The sequence below is a fragment of the Phyllostomus discolor genome, chromosome 11, assembly GCF_004126475.2.
Source record: "Phyllostomus discolor isolate MPI-MPIP mPhyDis1 chromosome 11, mPhyDis1.pri.v3, whole genome shotgun sequence".
Lineage (NCBI taxonomy): Eukaryota > Metazoa > Chordata > Mammalia > Chiroptera > Phyllostomidae > Phyllostomus > Phyllostomus discolor.
In genome coordinates this window covers 27939630-27951894 of record NC_040913.2, presented here as the reverse complement: position 1 = coordinate 27951894, position 12265 = coordinate 27939630, and positions in this window count along the sequence as shown.

The following is a 12265-nucleotide window of genomic DNA, read 5'->3' as shown; positions in this document are numbered from 1 at the left end:
TTCCATATCACTTGCTACCTGACTCATACTTTTCCTATTGCCTTTAGTAATTAGTTTTTACCATATGATGAATTCCTGAATACAGGGTCTGGCACAAATAACACCTCCTTTTTTATTACATAATCTTTTATTACAAAATCCTAAGCATGCAATTCTCTAACAACAATATCACACTCAAGCACACCATATGAAACTTTAGGTGAAATGTTCAAATTAAAACTATGAATTATATTATTACCCTACCAACCACACTAAATGAGGAGCTATTTCTGCTGGACCTTTTATATTTAAAAGATTTGAGATGCATGACTGTAGGGTAAAGGGAAGCAGTCTGGCTTTCTTGCCCAGTCTAGACAACGAAGGGTAGCAGTTTCCCATAACCTTGAGAATGGGCCTGATAAGTAGTGTTCTCATAGCCTTGAGACTGGGTCTGATAAACTATAGCTTTGAGTGAGCTCGCATACGTAGTAGGAAGCTCTGTTGCTTAATGTCTGTTGTCATCCCGCTGGCTCTGTTTGTATCTAGTATTTAAGGGGGTAGGTGCTCCCTGCTGGGGGGCCACAGAGGAGGACAGGTGACATGCAGGGACATACGGGGGACATGGAGCTTGCAGTGTGCGTGGCTCTCCTGCCCTTGCATAAAGGCGTGGCAGACATCCCAATGGCTCTGTGAATGTTTTTCCTTCTGTCCAGATCCAGAGGGAACCCGTCTGGACTCCAATATCTGCAACACAGGGACTTGATCTTTAACATGGTACTCTTTACTACCCTGCTTTAATTGTTGAAGCTCCCTGGCATTTTGTGGTATTTTAAAGCAAACCTGACCAAACCTTCATTACACTTACTGATTAAAGGTTATCTTTGAAATTCTACTTTGCTAAATATCTTTCTATATATTTTAACGACTTTAAAATCTTTAGATTGTTCTTATTTTCAATAGTTTAGTCTTGAAAACTTAAGCCAAAATGAAAATATGTATATGAGTACATATGACTTTTATAATCACAGTCATATTTTAGTCATTTTTGATTAAAAAAACAGAGAATGGGAATATGTTACTATCAGATATAAATGTAAGAGTATGTATTATAGTAATTTTAGAGTCTACCAACTATATTTGGTGATGCTAATGATTTTTCAATGTTATCAAAAATGTGTACAAATAAATAAATATTGTCGATGGAATTTTACAATGTTTTTAACTGATAAAAATGCTATGTTACTTTCTTGATAATATTTACTTCAGGAATCTACACCAGTTTTCTTTCTGAAAAATTCTAGCCACATCTCACATGCAGTTATTCACTTTCACAAGTTCTAAAAGTTCTGCTAGAAATTAATGCTGAAATGCCATGACTTGTAAATGTAAAACTCTTTTTATACTGAACAACATATTCTACCTTTTAAAATTCTCAAATCACCAATATAGCTATAGAGATATTTTATTAGAGATAAATAATCCTAATCCTTTAAGGAGATAAATCATTAAATATAACATTAAAAATATACCAAATAACTTTTCAGAATATTTAGTGTAATCATCTTCTATAATTTAACTAGGAATTTAGCCCTTGTTGAGGATTTTCAAATTATGCACTGATTTTAAGATATTTCTGGTAGCTTATACTCTACAGAATGCTATTACATATACCAGTTATTTGATGAGACATGTATTCATCATAATCACAACATGCTAATTTTACAAGTATTTGAAAATTAATATTTATCATCCTGTTATGAATATTATTTATATTTTGATGCTGACCATGATTCCCTAAAGAATGTGCACCCTCTGAAGAAGAACAATATTGCTTTAAGAGTTACTTAGTCTCTCTGGAGGTAGAAATAATATATATTTCAAAAACATAAATGAGCTGGCTGTTTAAAGAATATGCCCCATGTGCACCAAGAGAAGTCTACCTTTTATGAGATAGCTGGACTTCTCTAGGATAAAATATGGTGTTAGTCTAAGAATAGAGAAGCTCGAGTTTCTTTTAAAAAGTGTGAAGCATACTCCTCAAGAGGGTGACTTTTAAGTAAGTGATGTATTCCTTCCCTACTCTGAGCATGACCTCAGAGACAGTTAAACTGCTTTACAGTTTTAACTTTGTTAAAGAAGCTTAGAAGTTTAAAACAGTCCCACAGAAGGCCTGGAACTGGGAGGGCATGTGGAATACTTTCAGGGTTGGACTAACTTTAAAGTAAAACATGAATGGCATTCATAGTGTAATAAAATGTGAAATTGAAGGATCTGTCTACAGATCAGTAAAAATTTAGATAAACAAAAGATTTTGATTGTAAAGGCAAGTAGTGAATTCCATTACAATCTTTTTGTTACCACCAAACCAAATAATCCACCACAATAATTTTACCACTGTTATCTGAATAAATGCAGTGTCATTTTTACAAAGAGAGATCATATTTACTTTAGTTACAGCTAATATCTTCCTCTAGTCTGATATTGGGATATAGCTATCGTTTAGAATATTGTTAAGGCGTGATGATTTTATAATCAACTTTTAGCTTAAAATACATCCGAATAAGGTAATATTAATTCAAAGAGAACCAGAATTTTACTTAGCACAATTAGGTATGGTTTGGGGGTGTCTGTGAAGTGTCATTAACAACATTCTTGATTTAGTTGCCATTTGTATTCAGTTGAAGTATTTCTTGCAGAATTTAACACTGTGAAAATAGAGATGAGAATTTAGTAATGGATAGCAGGATTTTAAGCTAATAACATGAAAAATTGCATCCATTTAGAAAAGCAAGATAGTTACTTAATTGAATCTATTCATTTGGTACCTAGCCCTAGAGGCAGTCTTTCTTGGGAGCACGCCCCCACCCTTTCTTTCTGAGGCACAAATGTTCTCCTAAATTCTAAGGGTCCTCACAAGCCTGGCAAAGAGGGGAACAGCACACCTTGGGCTGGGCCTACCCCCTGAACCTGTCTCCAAGGCCCCCTTTTCTCTGACTTCCTAGTGACCTAACAGCAGCCCCTCCTCGGCTCACTCCTTTCCTATCACATTTCTAGGAGCCGAAGCAGAGCACCGCCTAGGCTCTCTCGTTGCTTCCATTCTAAGCCCTTCTTTTGTTTTACTATCACCTCCTGATTCAATAAGTGTACCCTCAAAATAAAATTTAAAAACAATTAAAGACTTAGAACACAATTTATCTGGATTTTCAATCTGTAATTATAATGAAGCTAAGCCACAATTACTATTTACATCTTTTAATTTGATATCTTGATTTTAACTTTGGGAATTATGTGATTTCCACACATTTTCCTTGTATCTTTCTATGATTAAATAAAATTAAACCTCTGAGTCAGTTTATATAAAAACTGTTAAGATCTTTATCTTCTTAGATAACTGATATGTAGATTTTACATGGTAATCCCTGTCATCCCTGTTAACTTCTATCTCATTTGAATTTCAAGAAATTTCCTCAGCTTAATATTACTTTTAATTTTTCATGTTTATGCCTCACAGGTATGCATCATCTACCAATTACACAAATGTGTGTTTTTATCTTCAGTCAAATCATTGAAGAAAGTACAGAACAAATTATACAGCTCATAACACGATATCAGAAACACAACTTCAGTATATCCTTTTTACATTCCTTAGTTCCTTTTGTTCAACTATTAGTTGTAAAGTTCTGTATTGTGAATTTCTGGTCCAATATAGAAGTTTACAATTTCAATGGAAATTGACCAATCAATACATAACCTTTTCTAATAAATGTTTCTGTTTGAGGACACCTTTTTTCATATAGGTTGTTGATTCAGTACCATTAAAGTCACTGACAACAGCACTCCAACACACGCCAGAAGAAATATTATCTAATAGGTATTTTTTCAGCAGGCTGCTTCCACTTAGGAAACCTTGACAGTGCTCACCTGGGGACTATTTTAAACAGAAAAAACCACAAAAGTGCAAAAATATGGCACTATAGACTGCGAAAAGGACACTAGTTTACTGTGTGAGAACTTGATCAGGAAGACAAGCATGACCATTTTGACCTCCTACAAGAATGCAAGTATTGGATGACAATTGTTTTCTGCTCTGTGCATGCACATGTCCATGAATGACCAGAAAACACAGTATTGATTTTGGAGTTAAAATAACTGTTAGCAAGTAGGTGAATTCTCAAATACAAAATATACAAACAGAGGAGTGACTGCTTATGTTAGGCACTACACTTATTGCTGCTGAAATGAAGTCAAATAAGACCTGGTCCATTTCTTCACACAGCTTTTACAAGTATACGGGAAACTTCGATTGCCACAAAGGTTTTATAACTTATTTCCTTCACTCTTTACATAATTATTTACTAATAAAGGAGCATGTTACTCATTTTATTTGTTGGGGATATAGCAGGGATCAAAGAATTAGATGTGGTTCCTAGTCCCTATAGAGATCCCAGTGAGGAATAGGGGCCAGTGAAAAGACTCAGCATAAGGCTCTGAACTGGAAAACTCAGTGCAGTAGGGATGTATGGAAAGCACACCATGTGTTCATTGCCTACAGGTTAATAATAATGTCTTGGTAAAGAAGACTGTAAAGGTGAAACTTGAAGAAAAGTGAATAAGAATTATCTAAGTAGATTGAGTGACAACAATAAAGTAAATGAAAATACATACGCAATGTCTTGGAGTTAAGAAACAGATATAGAAAGTAGCTTAGCACAGCAGTTGGTAGTGGGAAGTGACAGAAGTTAATGTGTGGGGATTATCGTTAAGGGAAAAGAAAATGGTAAAGGAGAAATAGTGAAATAAATGTATCTAGAAATGTAAGCGGAGGGCAGATGAAAGGTGTTAAATATTAGTCAATTTAAATGTCTGTCAATACTTTCTTAAGACAATGAGAATAGTCATAAAAACACCATAATATGAACTAATTTTTACAATGACAGTTTGGCTCCAGATTGAAGATTCCTTGAAGTTGTCAGAAGAGCAAGAGCAGAGTGAGGGAGGACCCTAGTAAGGAAGGAGATCTATGAGGCTTTTCAGTACTCCTAGTGAGAGACGATGTGGTGTGTCCTAAAGCAGGGTAGTGACAGTGAAGATTAAGACCAATGGATTAATTCAAAAGATATTTAGAGGTTGCAGCCAACTGTACTTGGTGATTAATTGGATGTGGGTAGTGACTGTTGTGAAAGACATTCCACTCTGGGCCCAAAGGTTTGTGTGTGCGGAAAACAACCTATAGGGATGAAACAACATCACAATCCCTTCCCATGCCTCACCCCCTAGATAGGGTAGGTTTGCTTACTATTCACCCTTAAACTCAGTTTTCCTTGATTCTCATACAACACACTGAATGCACAGGTGTCCATCTGGAGTGGTGTACATCTCCCCATGGAAACTGGAAGGCCATGGAAAACTTGTATGGACCAGAAGTTCTGGCTACTTCTTTTGTCCTGACTCATTAAGTCATTTGTCTCTGACCCAGGAATCACATATCTTCTGCCAATATCTATGAAGCAGTAACAGACTAGTTTGTGAGGTTGGAAATAAGGTAAAATCCAATACACATAGAGTTCCTGACAGAGTTGAATAAGAAAATATGGCTCTGGCTGGTATAGCTCAGTGGACTGAGCACAGGCCTGTGAAACAAAGCATCGCCTGTTCAACTCCCAATCAGAGCACATGCCTGTGTTACAGGCCAGGTCCCCAGTAGGGAGTGCTCAAGAGGCAGCCACACATTGATGTTTCACTCCCCCTCTTTCTCCCTCCCTGCCCCTCTCTCTAAAAATAAATAAAATACATTTTTAAAAAAGGTATAGAAGAAGTCAATGATTTCTGATTTGTGTTATCAAGTTCACTGGGATAGCAGATATAAGGTGAAGTATGAGTTTAAGTGAGAAGAAGACAAGGTCTCTTTTAGAAACGTTGAATTTGAAATGTCTAAAGCAACCACATGAAGAGAAGTCCAGAAACAAGTACTATCTATAGATCTAGTGACATAAATATATAAAATATTAGGAATTTTTAGATTAAAATATAATATACATATAAAAGAATATGTAAAACTCCAGAGTAAATACCCAGTCTGGTTAAAAAAAATAATTTATAAAACAAAATGCAGACCTAAAGTATATGCATTTAAGAGATGGCATAGAAAGAAACAGAAAATCAGGACAATCTGAAGTTACGAGAGGGCAGGGAGTGGCACGGTTTAAAAAGAAAGTGCTCTATACTGTGACACCGTGCCAAAACATGAAATGAGTATTGTAATCGAAAACAATATGGTCGTTGATAACTTTAACATAAATAATTTCTATAGACTTGAAAGAAGTAAAAATCCAAAATATGTGTCATGCAATGAATTAACCAGAAGGAAGTAAAAAACAGATGTTAAGAAGGAAAGGGCAGTGATGTGATGATGGAGAGGAATATGGGAAGAAAGGGGTCTATTTTTCTTAATGAAAATATTTTAGCATATTTGTGTTTAGGTGGGAAAAGATGGCAAAATTTATTGAGAAGTGCTTCTGAAAAAGGGTAGAACATGGTATTAGCTTTTAGATAATCTTTGCTATTGTCACCAAGGAAGTGGAAAGAGGTGGGTAATACGATGAGAAAGAAAGACAATCTGTTGGCTTCTCTTTTCTCAGTGCTGTAAAGAAACAGAGTTTATCAGCAGAGAGGGAAAGCAGGTGGAGCAGTTGAAGATGTGAGGGTATGGATAAAATTTGAAGGGTTGCTATTCAGGAAGAACACTTTGTAAAGTATGTGACTGTCTAACGACTATGCTGTACACCTAAAATTAATACACAGTAACATTGAATGTAAACTGTCTGAAAAAAATAGTAGAGAAGGGCTGCCTAAACATATGCAATAGGATGACTGAGTACTTTCAGAGAAAAGTTGATGCTGAAGACCATAAATTAACAAAGGAAGCTATTTTTGAAATTTTTGATATTTCTAGGGCAGCCCTTAGCACTAAAGGAGTGTCATTCTACAATGTAGATTACAGAAGAAAGAACTTTGAATTGATGGAGGGAAGGGACTTTTCACTAGCTAGTGGGAATTCAAGGTGCATGCTAGGTGATAAACTTGTGTCATGGACTGAGGTATCATATAGAGCAGTTCTGATTCCTTTATTAAATAACTATTTACTGAGCTCCTCTTGCATTCTGAGAAATGTTCTAGGTGCCAGCGGTATTCTAGTATAAAAGTTAAAATGTTTACTCTCCTGGATCTTATATTACAAGGAGAGGAATTTATCAGTTTGAATTAGTAAATAAGCATATATTTTTCAACATATTTATGTTTAATATATAGCTTTATATTTTAAAATATATACTACAAACACTTTGTTTTTCTTAAGTCTTGTGCATATCTACATCTAATTTATCTTTAACAGCTGTAAGTTATAGTGTGAAAGTAGCATAAATCTTTTTTGATGGAATTTACATTACTGATTTTCCAGCTTTTCACTATTATCTACATTGAAGTTGAGTGATGTTATTGGAAGAAGAAATAATAAAAGTAAAATATAGCATCAAAGTATGTGAAAATATTTATTTAAAAAAAAATTCTCAAAATACCACCAGCATGCCAACTTACATATCCACTAACTCTTTTATAAAAATGTTGTTTCTTATATTCTTACCAATACAAGATCCTCTACATTTTATTAACATTATCAATGAAAAATATAATATTGTTGTTATAACATGTTTATTTTTTAAATTCAATTTTGAAGTTTTTAATGAGTTTTTTTTCATTTTGTATTTCCTTTTCTGTGCACTTCTTGTCTTTGTCCAGATTTTCCACTGGACTGTCACTTGTCTTTTAGTAAGTCATTAAAAAAGAATATATGTACATATATGTGGAGTATAATTATATATAATTTAGACTATATTTTGATAGAATAATTTTCTATAATATAATGGCATTTCAAAATACATTAATTATATTTTATTTAAACTTCTTCCATGTACCTCTAAAAAGCACAATCTTATAATAGTAACCCTTGTAAAGAGCAGAGTCTACATGTTTAAAATATTAAGTAGCCGCTGTTTTTATAGTTATTCAGATATGACTTTGATGGGATGATTTGTTTATAGAATCAAGTCTAAAAGTGTTTCATAAAAAGTGTCATCTGAAATCCTGCCATACAAATGATAAGCACAAAAATAGTTTGGATTATGCATCTTAATTAAAGGATATGCCTACAAACATAATATTGGGAGCTAGACAAGGAATCAGATTCTCTAGTAAATATACTTATTAGAATTTAAAAGACAGGCTAAATAGGTATGGTTTGTATTCCCAACATCCTCCAATTATACCAAACTCATTTCCATCTGTGAGTTTTTATGCATATATGTCATACATGTGAAATGATTTGCCAGACTCCCTTACGAGTTAGCTGTATATATGAATACAAAGATATTGTCATTTGTCTCACCAGAACCAGTAATTACTTCTCTGGCAGATCTGGTCATTTGTTGTTTGATAGCCATAATCATAGGGTGATAACTATCTTCAGTGCCCACATAAGTAGCTAACAAAGAGCTGACAAAAACAGTTTGGATGAATAAATTCAACCGTAATTATTCACTTTTGATATTTCCTTAACAGAAACATGTATATGAGGTCTCTCCAGAAGGTATACAGCCATGTAATATGAAAAATAGACATTTATTGAAGAAGATACAAGCAACATTGTACAGAGGACACTGACACTTCAGTCCCCTTCAAATTAGGCACCTTGGGACCTCACACAGTTCTCCCAACTGCTGTTATCTGCACCACAGTATTTCCCTGAATCTCATAGGTGATCTGAAATCTCTTCTTTCAAAGGTGATTTTAGTTTTGGAAAAAAAAACGGAAGTTGGAGGGCACCTAATCTGGACTGTAGGCGGGCTGAGTTACCTGGGTGATTTGATGTTTTGCCAAAAAACTCTGTATAAGTAGGGGCATGAGTGGCTGTATTACTGTGATGAAGCTGCCCATCACCAGTTGGCCATAGTTGCAGCCTTCTGAATCACCCGAATAGTTTCTATTGAGGAATGTTCAAGCTTAATGAAAAATTTGATGGAGAGTCATTGTTCTACTTGCTCAGTCATTTTGAATGTCATGGCTACACAGTACACATATCACTCAGCTGTGTCTATCATCCTCACTGACTAGCATAGTGAAGTCATCATTGTCCATGCATGTGCATTTCAGTCACTTTCCTTGACTGCCAGGTTACACTGATGTTGCACAAACCATTCCTGTTATATTCAAAATGGCTGGGTTTTTTTTTTCTCTAGACAGACATTGTATATAAAAGAACTTAAGCCTGAAATGATACATATGGTTCATTTTCAACATTAGGCTACTAAAAGCAAAGTCCTCAATACATATAAAACTTATACAACTTAAAAAAATTGCTGCTAGTCCTGACCAATGTAGCTCAATGTGTTGGGCATCATTCTGCAAAGTGAAGTGTCAACGATTTGATCCCCAGTCTGGGCACATGCCTGGGTTGGGGGCCTACAAGAGGCAACCAATTGATGTTTCTCTCCCATATCAATATTTCTCCCATGCTCTTTTTCACTTTCTTCACTTGCTCTAAAAATAAATTTTTAAAAAATGCTGCTAAGAGTACATTTATAAGTTCTTTCTATTCTCTTTTGGCTTTCAGGATATTCATTGGAGGCTTTCCCCCTTATTATGCAAAAGTAAGTTTAAAGTTGTGATTATGCTAAAATAAAGTTTATTCTTGTATTACTATTTACTAATTATTATACTATTAGTGATAATAACCTACTTTCCTGGCTGGCATAGCTCAATGGATTGAGCGTGGGCTGCGAACCAAAGCATCGCAAGTTCTATTCCCAGTCAGGGCACATGCTTGGGTTGCAGGCCATGGCCCCCGCAACTGCACATTGATGTTTTTCTCTCTCTCTCTTTCTCCCTTCATTCCCTCTCTAAAAATAAATAAATAAAATATTTTAAAAAATAAAATAAAAAATAAAAAAATTAAAATACTTAAAAAATAATAAACTACTTTTATTCAGCCCTGTATTCTTTTTCTATGCTGCTAAACTTCATGTCTTTTTAGAAAGTAGGAAAAGAAAACACAAAATACTGTTTGATGGAAAAAAATATATTTGGAAATTGCAACAAGGCTCTATGTCTACAAAGAGATTTAAGCTATCTCATGCCTCAGAAATTTAATTGCCTTCTCATCTGGTATATTTTTATACACATTTTATTATCTGTGTAACTTGTGGCAAAACCTTAGAGAAGCAAGTGTGTCCTTGAATATATTATGTTTTTCTACTACACAAATACACAATAATAATTGTTACACCACAATGATTTTAAAACAAAAATAAAAAGTTATAGTTCTACCATACTTATTTTTATTGGGTAAATTTTATAATTAAAAAGGATTTTTGCAAAGTTTCTCCATGTCAGAATTTCAAAGCAATTGAGAACTCTCTACCTGCATTCTTAGCTTTTCGTATAATATAAATGACAGCAATGCAAATATAATCATCATCTCAATATAAATAAGAATAATGACACAAATAAACAAAATCAATGTTTAAAATATATTATATTATCCATTCATTTAAGCTCTATCATTGGAATTTTTCAAACAAAAATAACATTTTTCCTATCACTTTTTGTTAAACAAAATACATGTACTGGCAAAAAGCAAGAATTTAAGCCCTGGCTGGCGTAGCTCAGTGGATTGAGCATGGGCTGGGAACCAAAGTGTCCCAGGTTCGATTCCCAGCCAGGGTACATGCCTGGGTTGCAGGCCATAACCCCCAGCAACCGCACATTGATGTTTCTCTCTCTCTCTCTCTCTCTCTCTCTCTCTCTCTCTCTCTCTCTCTCTCCCCCTTCCCTCTCTAAAAATAAGTAAATAAAATCTTTAAAAAAAAAACACTTTTAAAAAGCAAGAATTTAAATAATTATTGGTACAAATCAGGTAAAAATTGGCTATTAAAAGCCAATAAACACTCCTTATTAAGGTTAATGTTAATTTTTCTATTAATAGCAAAAGATCTATTAAGGTCAAAGTAAAATGGAAGGTAAACAGTAGCCCTGTTATGTGGTGTATTATTTGTTACCCAATTAAAAAGAAAATATACATGTTGATATAATTATATAATTTTAAACTAAATTTCCTCTAATCTTGACAAAAAATATATCCCCAAGCTATACTTCTAAGTTAGTTATTCCTGTTGATAAAATTCACTGGTCTTAATCAATTTTTTATATTAGTTTTCTAAGATACTAAGAGCTTTGGAATTTCCTGTCCTTTGTTTTGTTTTGCATTACTTGAACTTCTAATTGAAAAATTAATGGACAATGAAATGACAAAAAGGTAGATGGTCAATAGAACAGAAAAGGCAAATATATAGATTTTTTTCCATAATGGAAGAGACTGTCTACAGTCAATCTAAACAACTGAACTGATTGATCTTATACTGGTAAATCTATTTCATTAATAAGGGGGAAATCCTTTCTTAGTAAGATAATGTAGTTGTTGTTTTTTAAATTTTTTAAGATGCTCTACATCAATTTTTAAATTTTAAGTTACTGGGAGAATGTTTAGATATTGTTGAAATATATTTTGAAGATTCTTAAAAATTATAGAAGATAGAGAAATGATAAAAGACAGAAAATAGTGAAGGAAACAAAAATGTTGAATCTCAGAGATATGGATCAATGGGTCATAATCCATCCCTTAACCATAGGCCATTGACTATTGACTATTAGCATAATTTCTCAATAAATTGATTAAACACAGAGAATGTAAAATGTTAATGATTTGGAACTTGGATAGTTTAGTGAGTAGCAGGAAGGCCACAGTACCTGATATAGAGAAAGTACACAATAAATAATTTTTGCTGTATATAAAGAAATTTATTTTGGATGACATTACATTTTATTCCTAATGATAATTAAAACCTAACTCTATTTTTTTAAATAGATGTAGGCTTAAAGCATAGGCTCTTCAAGTATCTGTTTATATCACTGTCTTATTAAACAGCTTCTTGTATGAGACCTGGAGGATATACTTATCAAACCTGTAGTTGTAAAATCAATTAGATGTGAAAATCAGACTATCTTAAAGACTCTTGCAATCTAAGGATGAATAAAGACTAATGAAATTCAAAAGAAATGCAGACTTTAGTTTTGATTTCTATATGTAAACTGCGTATGAAATATAATATGGAAGACTTTTCTTAGTAGCACATATTTAATAAAATAGAGAATTTGATGAAAAATATTCTGTGTAAAC